Below are 14088 nucleotides of genomic sequence, written 5' to 3' on the forward strand. Positions count from 1 at the left end.
TCTACCCCCAGCCGAGGCATGTCGGTAGTATTCACGGGGTCATTATCGCTTAAGTTGAAGTTTCGAGCGTCGGAACGGGGCGTGTCTGGATCAACCGAAGACGATGTTTTAGACTTTTTTTTGCTCGGGCCACCATCGGCTTCGGCTTCGACATCCAACACCAAGCCCCATTTTTGGTGAAACCTCAATAGGTCTTTCCAAATGCCAAAGTAGTTGAAGATCCCGCCGACCTTATGTTGAAACTCAACCAACGCGTTATCCATGACTTCCGCGTCCGATACACCGCTACTCCTAGTTCGACTCATCCGAGAGAAAACCGTATGGAAAGCCATGCATTTGGTGTTTATGTCGCCCCATTTCGACAGTAACGAATCTTTTTCTCGACGCGAGTCCCCGCCAAGGTTGTGAAACCTCTCTATAATTTTGTGCCAAAATACCCCCGTTTTTTGATAGTTCGCTAAAAAAATAAAAACATTACAAGTTTAATGTTTGTTATAAGAAATTTAAAAATATATATATGCATTTTAAAAACCTACCGCATTTGGCATTTTCCGATATCTTGCACCAAGCACGAGCACATAGTACGCACTCGTCGGGACTCCACTGGATCACCGTCTTTCTAACCCGAGGTTCGCCGGCGGGCTTCTTTGCGTGTTTCTTCGAACGTCCGCGTTGGCTCGAACCTCCTACGGTCTCCAGGACGGGTTGTGTCTCCGGCACGAACTCGACCTCGGGTTGGGTCTCCGGGGCGGGTTGGGAACCCGAACCCGCAAAAATGTTTGTCATTGGGTTTTGAAAACCGGGCACCGCATTTGACATAGAGTTTTGTAGAAGTGCAAAGTACGCGGCCATTTGCGGGTCATACATTTGCGGGACGGGTACGGTTGGCGTCGGGGCGGTAGATTGGTTCGGTTGTGGATTTTGGTTGGCTTGACGGACATATTGACCGAAACCGAGAATATTTTGGTTGTTGTTTGGAAACATGATGGTAGAAATATTAGTGTAAAAGATATAAATATTTGTGTAAATTGGTATAGATTGGAAGGAATGTGTTAAAAAATATGAGTCTGGTGTAACACCCCGACCAAAGGCGGATTATACATCGGGGCGCCACATATTGTTTCATTACTCGTGACACTATTGGGTGTCAATATTTAATAAATACATTCATTCGCGCACGCGCAGGGTAAACACAAGATAACATAAAACATCATAAACCAATATATTATAAATTATAATATTCGAACAGCAAAAACTTGTCTTGATACATTTTAATCTAGGTCCAAAATAAAGAAACTTCCTATGTGTCCACAAGCTCCAAAACAGCTACTGCAAACCTGAACATGTGTTAAAATAAACGTCAAACACTTGCGTGTTGGTGAGAAATCAAGTTTAATACAGTACATAGATAACAATAAATCTGCGCGCAACACGTGTATGTCTGGTGTTTAACAAGGGTGCAATCAGATTGTGATCAAGCCTAGATAGATCATAGCTCATAGTTCATAGTTCAATCCGTGCTCCCAATTGAGCACAAAAACGAGAAAACATCTGTGCAAGTGTAAACAAAGAAAACCGTAAACGATAGGTCTCCCGTGTTCATCTAATGGATCCATGAAAACTTCGGAATAGGCCGAACAAAGCGGTTAATGATACACACATACAAATAAACAGCCAAGTAAACGTCCTCAACACATGGGATACTGCGCGACTAAAGTTTATAAACAAGTTTAAGACTCTAAGTTCGTATGAACACATGAACATCCCAAGACATTTAAAAGCAAAAAGGGATTAGGTACGAGATTACTCACTTGATAAACGATGCGGTGTAAGATAAAGCAAGAACCAACTTTAAACAAGCACAAGTTAACCTATAAATAAGATTATTGTTTTAATGATTGGTTTTAAGTCTTGATTATAAGTTAGCATAATTAATAAGTAAGTTATTATATATAATATATTACCGGAAAACAGGGCAGAACAGGGAGGAAGACGGAGGCAGAGAGGGAGGCGGCAGAGAGAGCAAGGAGGAGGACAGGAGAGATTAAGTGTTTTGTGTGTGTAGTGTTAGGAAAATAATACTATTATTTATAGAGAAACCCTAGGGAACACAATCCCTAGAAAAAGGGGAAAAGATCTCAAAAAGTAAAAGATTCCAAAAGCAAAAGATATCAAAAGATATGGCAGCTGCAGAGGCAAGATAAAGCTGACAGGGAACAGTAAAAAGCATGGGCGGGTCAGATAAAGGTACAGGTCAAGCATGGCAAAAGCAGATCTCAAAAGATTATGTCAGTCACTTTATCTGTCAACCAATGGGGTTGGTGCGCATGCTGCGCCGAAAGTAACTTTTCAGACATAAAGCAGATTAGGTCAACAGCTCAAAAGATAAGACAACACAAAAGCAAACGGCTAGATTAAACAGAAGAAAACTCAAAGGGTTTAGCGCGAGAAAGCTCGAGCGCACAGGCAGACACAGAAGGTCGCGCGAGCGCGAAGGCAGACAGAACCAACCTTAACGCGTCGCGGAAAGAACTACATTTCTAGGCGCGCCGCGGGAAGAACTACATTTCTAGGCGCGCCGCGGGAAGAACTTCAATTCTAAGCGCGTCGCGAGAAGAACTATATTCCTTAGCGCGTCGCGGGAAGAACGGTATCCATAGCGCGCCGCGGGAAGAACTAAAATCCTTAGCGCGCTGCGGGGACAGTTCGTCTCGCGTATCGCAGTAACAGGTGGTCTTCACGCAGGCTTCCTTGTAAGGAGTCTGGTGCGTGGAGCTGCGCAGACAACCTTAGGCGGGAAGGAACAAAGGACAAGCAAAGAGTTAGAAGAAAAAGAGGGAAACAAGGCGTAAGGGCGGGACGGCGACAAGAGGGAAAAGAAGGCGGAAAGAGAGAAGGAGAGGGACGGGACGGCGGAAAGAAAGAGAGAGAAAGAGGCGGGAAGGAAAATATATTATTATTATTAAAAATAAAGTATGTATAAATAAATATTAAATCATAAAAGAAAGAGATCGGATAAGGGAAACGGGTACCTGGGTCGGGTCGGATCGGGCAGATGCCACAGTCTCCCCTACTTTAAGAAATTTCGTCCCGAAATTTATCTCGAAGTAGGTTGCGCAGAGAACAGGTGCGGGTACTTGATCTTCATTTGATCTTCCCTTTCCCATGTAAACTCGGCTCCGCGCTTGGACTACCAGCGAACTTTCACGATAGGGATGCGACTGCGCTTGGTTTGCGATCCATAATCTCAACAGGCTTCTCAACGAAATGCATAGTTTCATCAACTTGAACTTCATCAAGTGGAATGTGAAGGTTCTCGTCGGCTAAACACTTCTTGAGATTGGATACATGGAACGTTGGATGCACATTACTGAGCGCGGGCGGCAGGTCAAGTCTGTAGGCAACTTTTTCCACACGCGCGAGAATCTTGAATGGTCCAACATATCGAGGAGCAAGCTTACCTTTCTTCCCAAAGCGGACAACACCTTTCCAAGGCGACACTTTGAGGAGAACAAGATCACCAACTTGAAATTCGAGAGGCTTCCGCCTACGATCTGCGTAACTCTTCTGTCGGCTTCTGGCAGTCAGCAGATGATCACGGATCTTGGCGATTTTATCGGTTGTCTCTTGAACAAGTTCGGGTCCTGTGATTTGAGTTTCACCCACTTCGCTCCAACAAATCGGGGAGCGGCACTTACGACCATAAAGTGCTTCAAATGGGGCCATACCGATACTGGAATGATAGCTGTTATTATAAGAGAACTCGATCAAAGGCAGGTGCGAATCCCAATTACCTCCAAAATCAAGAACACAAGATCGGAGCATATCCTCAAGAGTTTGAATAGTTCGCTCAGACTGACCGTCAGTCTGAGGATGATATGCCGTACTCATGTCCAAGCGAGTTCCTAGTGCAGATTGGAGAGATTTCCAAAAGCGAGATATAAAACGGCCATCGCGATCGGATATGATGCTCAAAGGAGTACCATGGCGGCAGACAATTTCCTTGACATAAAGCTGCGCGAGTTGCTCAACACGGTAGTTTTCACGAATGGGCAGGAAGTGAGCAGACTTAGTCAATCGATCCACTATTACCCAAATGCTATCATGTTTGCTTGCTGTCAAAGGTAACTTGGTAATAAAGTCCATCGCTACACATTCCCATTTCCACGTAGGAATTTCTGGTTGTTCGAGCAAACCAGATGGGCGTTGGTGTTCAGCTTTCACTTTAGAACAAGTCAGACATTTAGCTACGAACACAGCAATATCCTTCTTCATACCGGGCCACCAATAAGTTATGCGCAAATCCTTGTACATCTTATCAGCGCCAGGATGAATAGAATACCGAGATTTGTGCGCTTCACTCAGGATATCAGCGCGAAGATTCTCATCAAAGGGAATCCAGATGCGATTGAGATAGCAGAGAATTCCACTCAGATTAGGGACAAAATGCGCTTCCGCGCCACACGCTAACTCGGCGCGAAGGTTACCATTACTGATGGATGCGCGCTGCGCGTCACGAATACGCGATTCAAGGTTGCTTTGAATCGGCGCGAAGTGAAGCTGGGTGCGCGGCAAGATACAGTTAAGCTGGCAGGGTTTTCGGCTGAGCGCATCGGCTACCACATTAGCCTTACCAGGATGATACCGGATCTCACAATCGTAATCGCTGATGAGTTCGTTCCATCGGCGTTGCCTCATGTTAAGTTCCTTTTGATCAAAGATATGCTGAAGGCTTTTATGGTCAGTGTAGAGGATACACTTAGTACCATAAAGGTAGTGTCTCCAGATCTTCAAGGCAAATACAACTGCACCAAGTTCGAGATCGTGAGTTGTATAATTCTTTTCATGAACCTTAAGTTGCCTTGATGCGTAAGCGATAACCTTGCCTCGTTGCATAAGAACACAACCGAGACCTTGGTTGGATGCATCGCAATACACGACAAAATCATCATTACCCTCAGGTAGCGCAAGAACAGGAGCTTCACACAACAAACGCTTGAGCGTTAGAAAGGCTTCTTCTTGCTTCGAGCCCCAAATATACGGTTTACCTTTGTGCGTTAGAGCTGTTAAAGGCAAAGCGATCTTCGAGAAGTTCGAAATAAATCGCCGGTAGTAACCAGCTAAGCCCAGAAAGGAACGGATCTCGGAAGGAGAGGATGGCGTAATCCAGTTCTTGATTGCTTCAATTTTGGATGGGTCGACATGAATACCCATCTTGTTTACAACATGACCAAGAAACTGTACTTCATCAGACCAGAATTCACACTTGGAAAGCTTGGCAAAGAGCTGCTCGGCTCTAAGCTTTTGCAACACCAATCGGAGATGTTGCTCATGCTCGGCCTTGGTCTTAGAATACACCAGAACATCATCGATAAACACGATCACGAATTTATCCAGGAAGGGCCTACACACCCGATTCATTAGATCCATGAAAACGGCGGGTGCGTTGGTTAAACCGAAGGACATGACCAAGAATTCAAAATGGCCATAACGAGTTCGAAAAGCAGTCTTCGGAACATCTTCATCGCGGATGCGCAACTGGTGATAGCCAGAGCGGAGATCAATCTTGGAGAAACAAGAGGCACCTTGGAGTTGATCAAAGAGATCGTCAATACGCGGTAAAGGATACCGGTTTTTAATGGTGAGTTTGTTCAACTCGCGGTAATCAATACACATGCGAAACGATCCATCTTTCTTTTTAACGAACAACACCGGAGCACCCCAGGGCGAAGAGCTAGGGCGAATGAATCCTTTAGCAGTCAACTCTTGAAGTTGGCTGGCCAATTCTTGCATCTCAGCGGGTGCAAGACGGTAAGGAGATTTAGCTACGGGGGAAGCACCAGGGACAAGATCAACACGAAACTCGACTTCACGAGCGGGAGGGATACCAGGAAGATCATCAGGAAAAACTTCAGGGAAATCACGCACAACAGGGATATCGCGAAGCTTCTTTTCTTCAGCAGGTTTAACCACATGGGCTAGAAATGCAATACACTTCTTCCGCATGAGCCTTCGGGCTTCGGCGCAAGACATAAGTTTAAGACCGCGGGAGGGTTTCTCGCCGTAGATATGAAGATCACCATTTTCTCGAGGAATGCGAATCAACTTCTTGGCGCAAATAACTTCGGCGCGATTCTTCGAGAGCCAGTCCATACCAATGATAACATCAAAGCTTCCAAGAGGCATGGGGATGAGGTCAATCAGAAAATCGTTTTCGTTAAGGTTAAGCGTGCAATCTTTAATCACTGAGTTTATTAAAACAGTTTCACCATTAGCCAATTCAACTGAAAAATCTTCTTTTAAATCGTTGCGTGGTCGCGCAAGCTTCTGCTCGAAGGCGCGAGAGATAAAACTTCGATCGGCGCCAGTATCAAAAAGTACAGAAGCATAAAATCCGTTAAGCAAAAATGTACCATTAACTACGTCATTATTCGCTTGCGCTTGGTGCGCGGTTATGTTAAAAGCCCGTCCACGCGTCACTTGGTTTGAAATCTGGTTCACCGGATTCGCTTGCGTAATCTGAACTTGTAGCCTTGGGCACGCGTTCCGGAAATGACTGGGATCACCGCAGTTAAAGCACGATCTGGGTCGTGGGTTTTGGTAGGTTGGTTGTGGATTCTGCGGGTAGACTGGTGGTGTTGGCGCAATTGGGTTGGCGAGAGGGACTCTACAGTATTCAGCAGAGTGACCAACGCGGCCACATCGGTTACATTGTCGACACGGGGTTTGGGTTGGGTGGTGAAGTCTACAGGTTGGGCAAAAGGGTTGATTTCCTGTGTAAGGTTTCTTAGGAGGCAGGGCAGGGAGTGCTGGATTGGTTAAGGCATAGTTATGGACTACAGGAGGTGTTGGGTAGGCTGACAGAGGGTTAGGCGCATAAACTGGGGGTTGGTAGATGGGTTGCTGGACAATGGGCGGGTTGGTAAGCGCATAGGCCTTGCGCCTGCGCTTGAGGTTGTTACGGTTTGAGGGTTCTGGTTTGGTTTCTGTTGGTTCAGGGACAGTCTTGGTGGGTTTGGTTTTCTCAGCTCCCCGCAGGAACAGGGTTCCTGCTCTGACATGGTTGTCGCTGAGCACAGCGGCCAACTCAATGGCGTCAGAGAGGGTAACTGGGTTTCTGGCCCATACAGAATCTTGAATTTCCATGGGGAGACCCCCAAGGAATTTCTCTATGGCTCGGCGGGAAGGGGTAACAAGGTGAGGGACCAGTAAGCTTAGCTCGTGGAAGCGCGTCGCGTACTCGCGCGCTTCTCCGCTGTATTGCTTCAAGTTCCAGAATTCTTCCTCCAGGCGCTTAACTTCGTTGGGAGGGCAGAATTCTCGCGTAAGAATTTCCTTGAATTCCTCCCATGTCATGCTAGAAGCAGCCTCTGCGCCACGCGCATGAGCTACTCCATTCCACCATGTAAGCGCTCTGGATTCCAGGACACTGGAAGCATATAGGGTTCGTCTGTCTGAGGGGCATTGGGTGTGGAGGAAAGTGTTTTCTATTTTCTCAAGCCACTGGAGCATCACGGTGGCTCCTTCAAGACCTGTGAACTTTGGAGGGTTACCCGCGTTAAAGGACTTAATGTTGTAACTGGAGGTATTGTTTTGGCTCAAGGCTTGGGCTATCACGGCGGCCATTTCCTGGGAACGTTGCTGTCTACGCATGCGCGAGGCTTCTCTTCTCTGAAATCGGCGAGATAGCGGAGGCATTCTATAAAAGTTTTAATTTTAGTTAATATCTTGGTTTTATCGCAAAGTATAACTTTATAAAGCTTGGTTTCACGGAGTCAGTTACTGTCAAAAGTTAAAGTAAAATAAATGATCCTAAATGCAGACTTAATAAAGGTAACAAATTCGAATCAAGAATCGACAATTCATGTATCACCATGACTTTCCGAATTCCCAATTTTAAAATATACGAGCAAACGAGTATTGGAGATTGACGATTCATGTATCACCATGACTTTTCAATCTTCAATATAAAACATACAAGAAAATGAGTATTGGAGGTTGACAATTCATGTATCACCATGACTTTTCAACTCTCCAACCTCAGAACACAATCGTAAAGGGAAATTGAAAATCAACTATTCATGTATCACCATGACTTTTCGGATTTTCAAATCCAACAAACGAACATGTAAGTAAAATCAATAAAAATCGAAATTCGACAAAAATCGAAATATCGCGAAATAAAACATAAAATCATATACTGCGCAAGTGCGAGCATATTCATAAATAACGAGTAATTAACAATAAGCGCGCAAACATGAGATTTCTCTCATGCGCGAGAAGGGACTCTTAGGTATTCTAGGCCGTTACGTCTAACCACCTATCCTAAAGTCAACGAGCTCTGATACCAATCTGTAACACCCCGACCAAAGGCGGATTATACATCGGGGCGCCACATATTGTTTCATTACTCGTGACACTATTGGGTGTCAATATTTAATAAATACATTCATTCGCGCACGCGCAGGGTAAACACAAGATAACATAAAACATCATAAACCAATATATTATAAATTATAATATTCGAACAGCAAAAACTTGTCTTGATACATTTTAATCTAGGTCCAAAATAAAGAAACTTCCTATGTGTCCACAAGCTCCAAAACAGCTACTGCAAACCTGAACATGTGTTAAAATAAACGTCAAACACTTGCGTGTTGGTGAGAAATCAAGTTTAATACAGTACATAGATAACAATAAATCTGCGCGCAACACGTGTATGTCTGGTGTTTAACAAGGGTGCAATCAGATTGTGATCAAGCCTAGATAGATCATAGCTCATAGTTCATAGTTCAATCCGTGCTCCCAATTGAGCACAAAAACGAGAAAACATCTGTGCAAGTGTAAACAAAGAAAACCGTAAACGATAGGTCTCCCGTGTTCATCTAATGGATCCATGAAAACTTCGGAATAGGCCGAACAAAGCGGTTAATGATACACACATACAAATAAACAGCCAAGTAAACGTCCTCAACACATGGGATACTGCGCGACTAAAGTTTATAAACAAGTTTAAGACTCTAAGTTCGTATGAACACATGAACATCCCAAGACATTTAAAAGCAAAAAGGGATTAGGTACGAGATTACTCACTTGATAAACGATGCGGTGTAAGATAAAGCAAGAACCAACTTTAAACAAGCACAAGTTAACCTATAAATAAGATTATTGTTTTAATGATTGGTTTTAAGTCTTGATTATAAGTTAGCATAATTAATAAGTAAGTTATTATATATAATATATTACCGGAAAACAGGGCAGAACAGGGAGGAAGACGGAGGCAGAGAGGGAGGCGGCAGAGAGAGCAAGGAGGAGGACAGGAGAGATTAAGTGTTTTGTGTGTGTAGTGTTAGGAAAATAATACTATTATTTATAGAGAAACCCTAGGGAACACAATCCCTAGAAAAAGGGGAAAAGATCTCAAAAAGTAAAAGATTCCAAAAGCAAAAGATATCAAAAGATATGGCAGCTGCAGAGGCAAGATAAAGCTGACAGGGAACAGTAAAAAGCATGGGCGGGTCAGATAAAGGTACAGGTCAAGCATGGCAAAAGCAGATCTCAAAAGATTATGTCAGTCACTTTATCTGTCAACCAATGGGGTTGGTGCGCATGCTGCGCCGAAAGTAACTTTTCAGACATAAAGCAGATTAGGTCAACAGCTCAAAAGATAAGACAACACAAAAGCAAACGGCTAGATTAAACAGAAGAAAACTCAAAGGGTTTAGCGCGAGAAAGCTCGAGCGCACAGGCAGACACAGAAGGTCGCGCGAGCGCGAAGGCAGACAGAACCAACCTTAACGCGTCGCGGAAAGAACTACATTTCTAGGCGCGCCGCGGGAAGAACTACATTTCTAGGCGCGCCGCGGGAAGAACTTCAATTCTAAGCGCGTCGCGAGAAGAACTATATTCCTTAGCGCGTCGCGGGAAGAACGGTATCCATAGCGCGCCGCGGGAAGAACTAAAATCCTTAGCGCGCTGCGGGGACAGTTCGTCTCGCGTATCGCAGTAACAGGTGGTCTTCACGCAGGCTTCCTTGTAAGGAGTCTGGTGCGTGGAGCTGCGCAGACAACCTTAGGCGGGAAGGAACAAAGGACAAGCAAAGAGTTAGAAGAAAAAGAGGGAAACAAGGCGTAAGGGCGGGACGGCGACAAGAGGGAAAAGAAGGCGGAAAGAGAGAAGGAGAGGGACGGGACGGCGGAAAGAAAGAGAGAGAAAGAGGCGGGAAGGAAAATATATTATTATTATTAAAAATAAAGTATGTATAAATAAATATTAAATCATAAAAGAAAGAGATCGGATAAGGGAAACGGGTACCTGGGTCGGGTCGGATCGGGCAGATGTCACATCTGGTTTGTTTATATAGTATAAATATAATTAAATTTTTTTTTTAAACCCCAACGGACCAACGGCTTTTTTTTGGATATGCGTGTCATTCTCCGCGTTTTAGATACAACACACAAAAAAAAAACCAACATAACGCAGGGGGGCTGTGTACCCCCGCGTTTTAACCAAAACGTTGGCCACTACACCTGGTCTAAATGTGTCTTTATAAAACTTTTGCACAGTTTCATTTTTGACGATTTTATTGTTTAGATGCAGGCGCCCAAAAAATGTAATTACATAACACAAAAACTACACAATACAAATGACTTAAATAAACAAGCTTACGTACTCTCAAAATTAATATAACATGAAATTGGAATTAATTTAAATTGTTGACTATGATTAAACTTCAGCTTTAGCAACTCTTGATATAGTGAAAGTAAACCAATACCTTGTGATTGTTGAAAATTCATTAGACGTCATGTAGTCACGATTAGAGGTGCACAAACCGGTTTAAAATTCAAACCGGTTTGGGTTAAAACGGGTTTGGTTTGGTTAACAAAAGTCATACTCGGTTTATGATCGGTTTCGGTTCGGGTTGAAACCGATTTCTAGACCAGGTTACGGTTTGTTTCGGTTCAAGTTTGATCGATTTTGGTTCGGGTTTTGGCCGGTTTCAAATTCGGTTAGCTGGGTTGGAACCGATGGAGAAAAAAATTATAAACTGGTTCCGAACCTACGGTTTCAATCGGTTCCAAAGTGTTTTTTGCATAATCTGTCCAGGGTCGGCCCGTGGGCTAGCAAAAACAAGTTACGGTTTTAGGCTCACGCTTAATTAAGACATCCAAGTTTAAAAAACATTATATATAGATATATTATAATAGGTAAAGTAAGTTTAAATTAATGTATGAGTGTGATGCTAGCCTATTAAGAAGATGTGGCACTTCTTGGTGTGAAGGACTGAAGGTGTTATCAAGCGTGAGGACTTATTTCAAGATTTTTTTTTATTTTTTTTAACTATTAAATAGTTATAAAAGCAATTAATTATCTTCCCCCTACTTCTACAACCACTTTTTACAAATCATCCCACCAATCCACCGTAATACATTCAACTTGATATGAAATTTAAAAACCCTTTTTGTCATCTTGGTGATTACGTATCACGATTTGTCATTTTCTCATCTCATATTTCAACCCCCCCCCCTGGCCATAACAGAGAGAGAGAGTTAAGAGGGTTTTCTTTGAGCTTTAAGATTGATTTACTATTTTATAAGATATTCTCTACTTTAATAAATAAAGATGGTTTCGAGCATGTTTATAGAGTAAAATTATAAATTACAAGTCTTTAATGGAAGTAAAATTAGTAACGTGACTTCAAAACTGTCAGTTCTAGTTATGAATTAAAACAAATTTTAAACACTAAACAGAATTAAAGGTGAAACAAATTACCATAAATTTGAAAATTGAAATGGAAATGGAAATGGAAAATGAAGCCTCATCCATTGGATCAAAAATCTAAAGAAATATGGGCTTGCTAAATACAGAACTTTTATCGGAAATCAGAATCAAGTGATCACAAATCTGGTAGAGTCCTGGTCAGCCCACAAGCCCGGAGTCCTTAGAATTTAGAAAGGTTATAGCTATAGAAATACGAAGTTGAACAAAAATGACAATATAGAAGAAATTTTAGCCACATAGAAAAACTCCTCAAAATATTTTTAAAAATAAAAATAAAAATCATAACTCAAAATTTGATAATAAAACAAAAAAAGTAAAAGCACAAAAATGTTTCCACCGTCTTTCTTGTTCTCAAAAAATTAAAAAAAAAACACAATGGTAAGTGAAAAAAGTCGTGTCTTTTTATTTATCATTGTATTTTGTGTTTATTTTCGTCATTGATTGTGTCTTGTTTTCTTGACATTGTGTCTTTTTTTCTTTACATTGTGTTATAATACTCAACATTGTATTATATTTTGTTCTGCGTTGTGTTATATTTTGCGATATATTGTGTCTTCTTTTAGTTATAATTGTGTCTTTTGTTCATTTTCGTCATTGTGTCTTTGATCTCGGCATTGTGTATTTTCCTCATTTTTTTATTTTTTTATTTTTTTAATGGGAATGATGGCGGAAACATTTTAGTTTTTTTTAATTTTTTTTGTTTTATTTATATTTTGAGTTATGACTTTTTTTAGTTTTTTTTTAATTTATTTTTAAGGGTTCTTTTGTGGTCACAAATCCTTCTCACATTTTTCATTTTTGTCTCTCTTTGTATTTTAACTTTACCCTATAACTATAATGGTTTTAGCAAGATTATCAAAGATGTTTATATATTAACAAATAGCTTTAGAACTCATGTGATGCATGAGAAACTCAAAAGAAATACAATTAAGTTATAGAATTTAAAAACAATATATTTTATCAAATTAAATAGTTTAATAAGTTCAAATTATATTTTCTAATGGAATATTCATACGAATACGAGGTGCATTCTCATGCATTTTGTTCATAATCAAGAAAAAGATGCACCTAATTATTTATAAGTTGTGATTGTATTTTTTTTAATGAAATAGTGAGTTCTAACAAAAGATGATAAGATGTTTTATTATGAAATACATAAGAAATAACATCATATATAAAATTAGCATGACTAAAACACACTTTTGAATTACATTTTCGAAATAGATTGATGAGAACTGCATAGATCCGTAGAAGTTGAATGAATATGCAGAATAAAATTGTTATTCATTCGTAATTTTCTTTTTGTATTCATCATCTTAGACCCATAAATATTGTTGATTGAATTTTACCACATTCATCTCCTACACTTTTCAAAGTGTTTATAAATTAATTTAATAAAAAAAGATATACATGATTTCATTAAAGATATAAATATATTGATTACACTAACAAAAATAACCGCATATTTTTAATCCCTATAATTGTGATAATTAAATATTTGATTAAATGATGGATTTATATGTTTTGATAAATGATGGATTGATATGTTTTTATTACACTAATATAAATATGCTTTCATTAAAAATATAAAATAGGTTGAGCGATAAATTTTGACTAAGAATGAATCTCCAAGTGACATGTGTTACCAATTATTTCTTTTATTAATTATATATATAATATATTAACTTCTAATCCATTTGACCCATTCAACTTATTTTACTCTTGGCGTCGCTATTTTTTATGTTAAGCTTTAATTGTATACGATGAACGTTACAAATACACACATTTGTATTGCGTAGGGTGTGTGTACGTTAGCGAGGTTAAACTCGTTTTCTTTCAATACAAGTAGTATTTACAACGTATTCTGTTAATGTTGAATTTGAATTGATTAATTCACTTAGCACATACACTTACAATCGGGAGCTCTTTGTGTATTACCTTAAATTTATATGTGATATATGCAAATTGAATTAGAACTATTTTAACTTTTAAGTTGAATTGGATTCAAAACTATTTCATGTGATCAGGACAAACTATATTGGTAGCCTAGGGTCGTTCTTTCCTTTTTTTTGCTCAGTAGTGTATGTTTATGTTTTTTCGTCCAAAAATTTTTATACATAATATAAATTTACTCGTTTTTGACCGAAATTGTGAACCCCCTGCCACATAGCTATAGGTCAGGCTAAGATTTACAAGACATAGATTGATTGAATCTTCTAAACCCTTGAACTAAAACTCATTTTATTTCTTAATATTAAAGACTAATTGAGGCAATCATTAATGAAGTATGATTCAAACTTAGTTGCA

The sequence above is a fragment of the Bidens hawaiensis genome, unplaced genomic scaffold (assembly GCF_021521415.1).
Source record: "Bidens hawaiensis isolate Kalapana, Puna unplaced genomic scaffold, B.hawaiensis_p1.1 tig00005588_1, whole genome shotgun sequence".
In the NCBI taxonomy this organism is placed as follows: Eukaryota; Viridiplantae; Streptophyta; class Magnoliopsida; order Asterales; family Asteraceae; genus Bidens; species Bidens hawaiensis.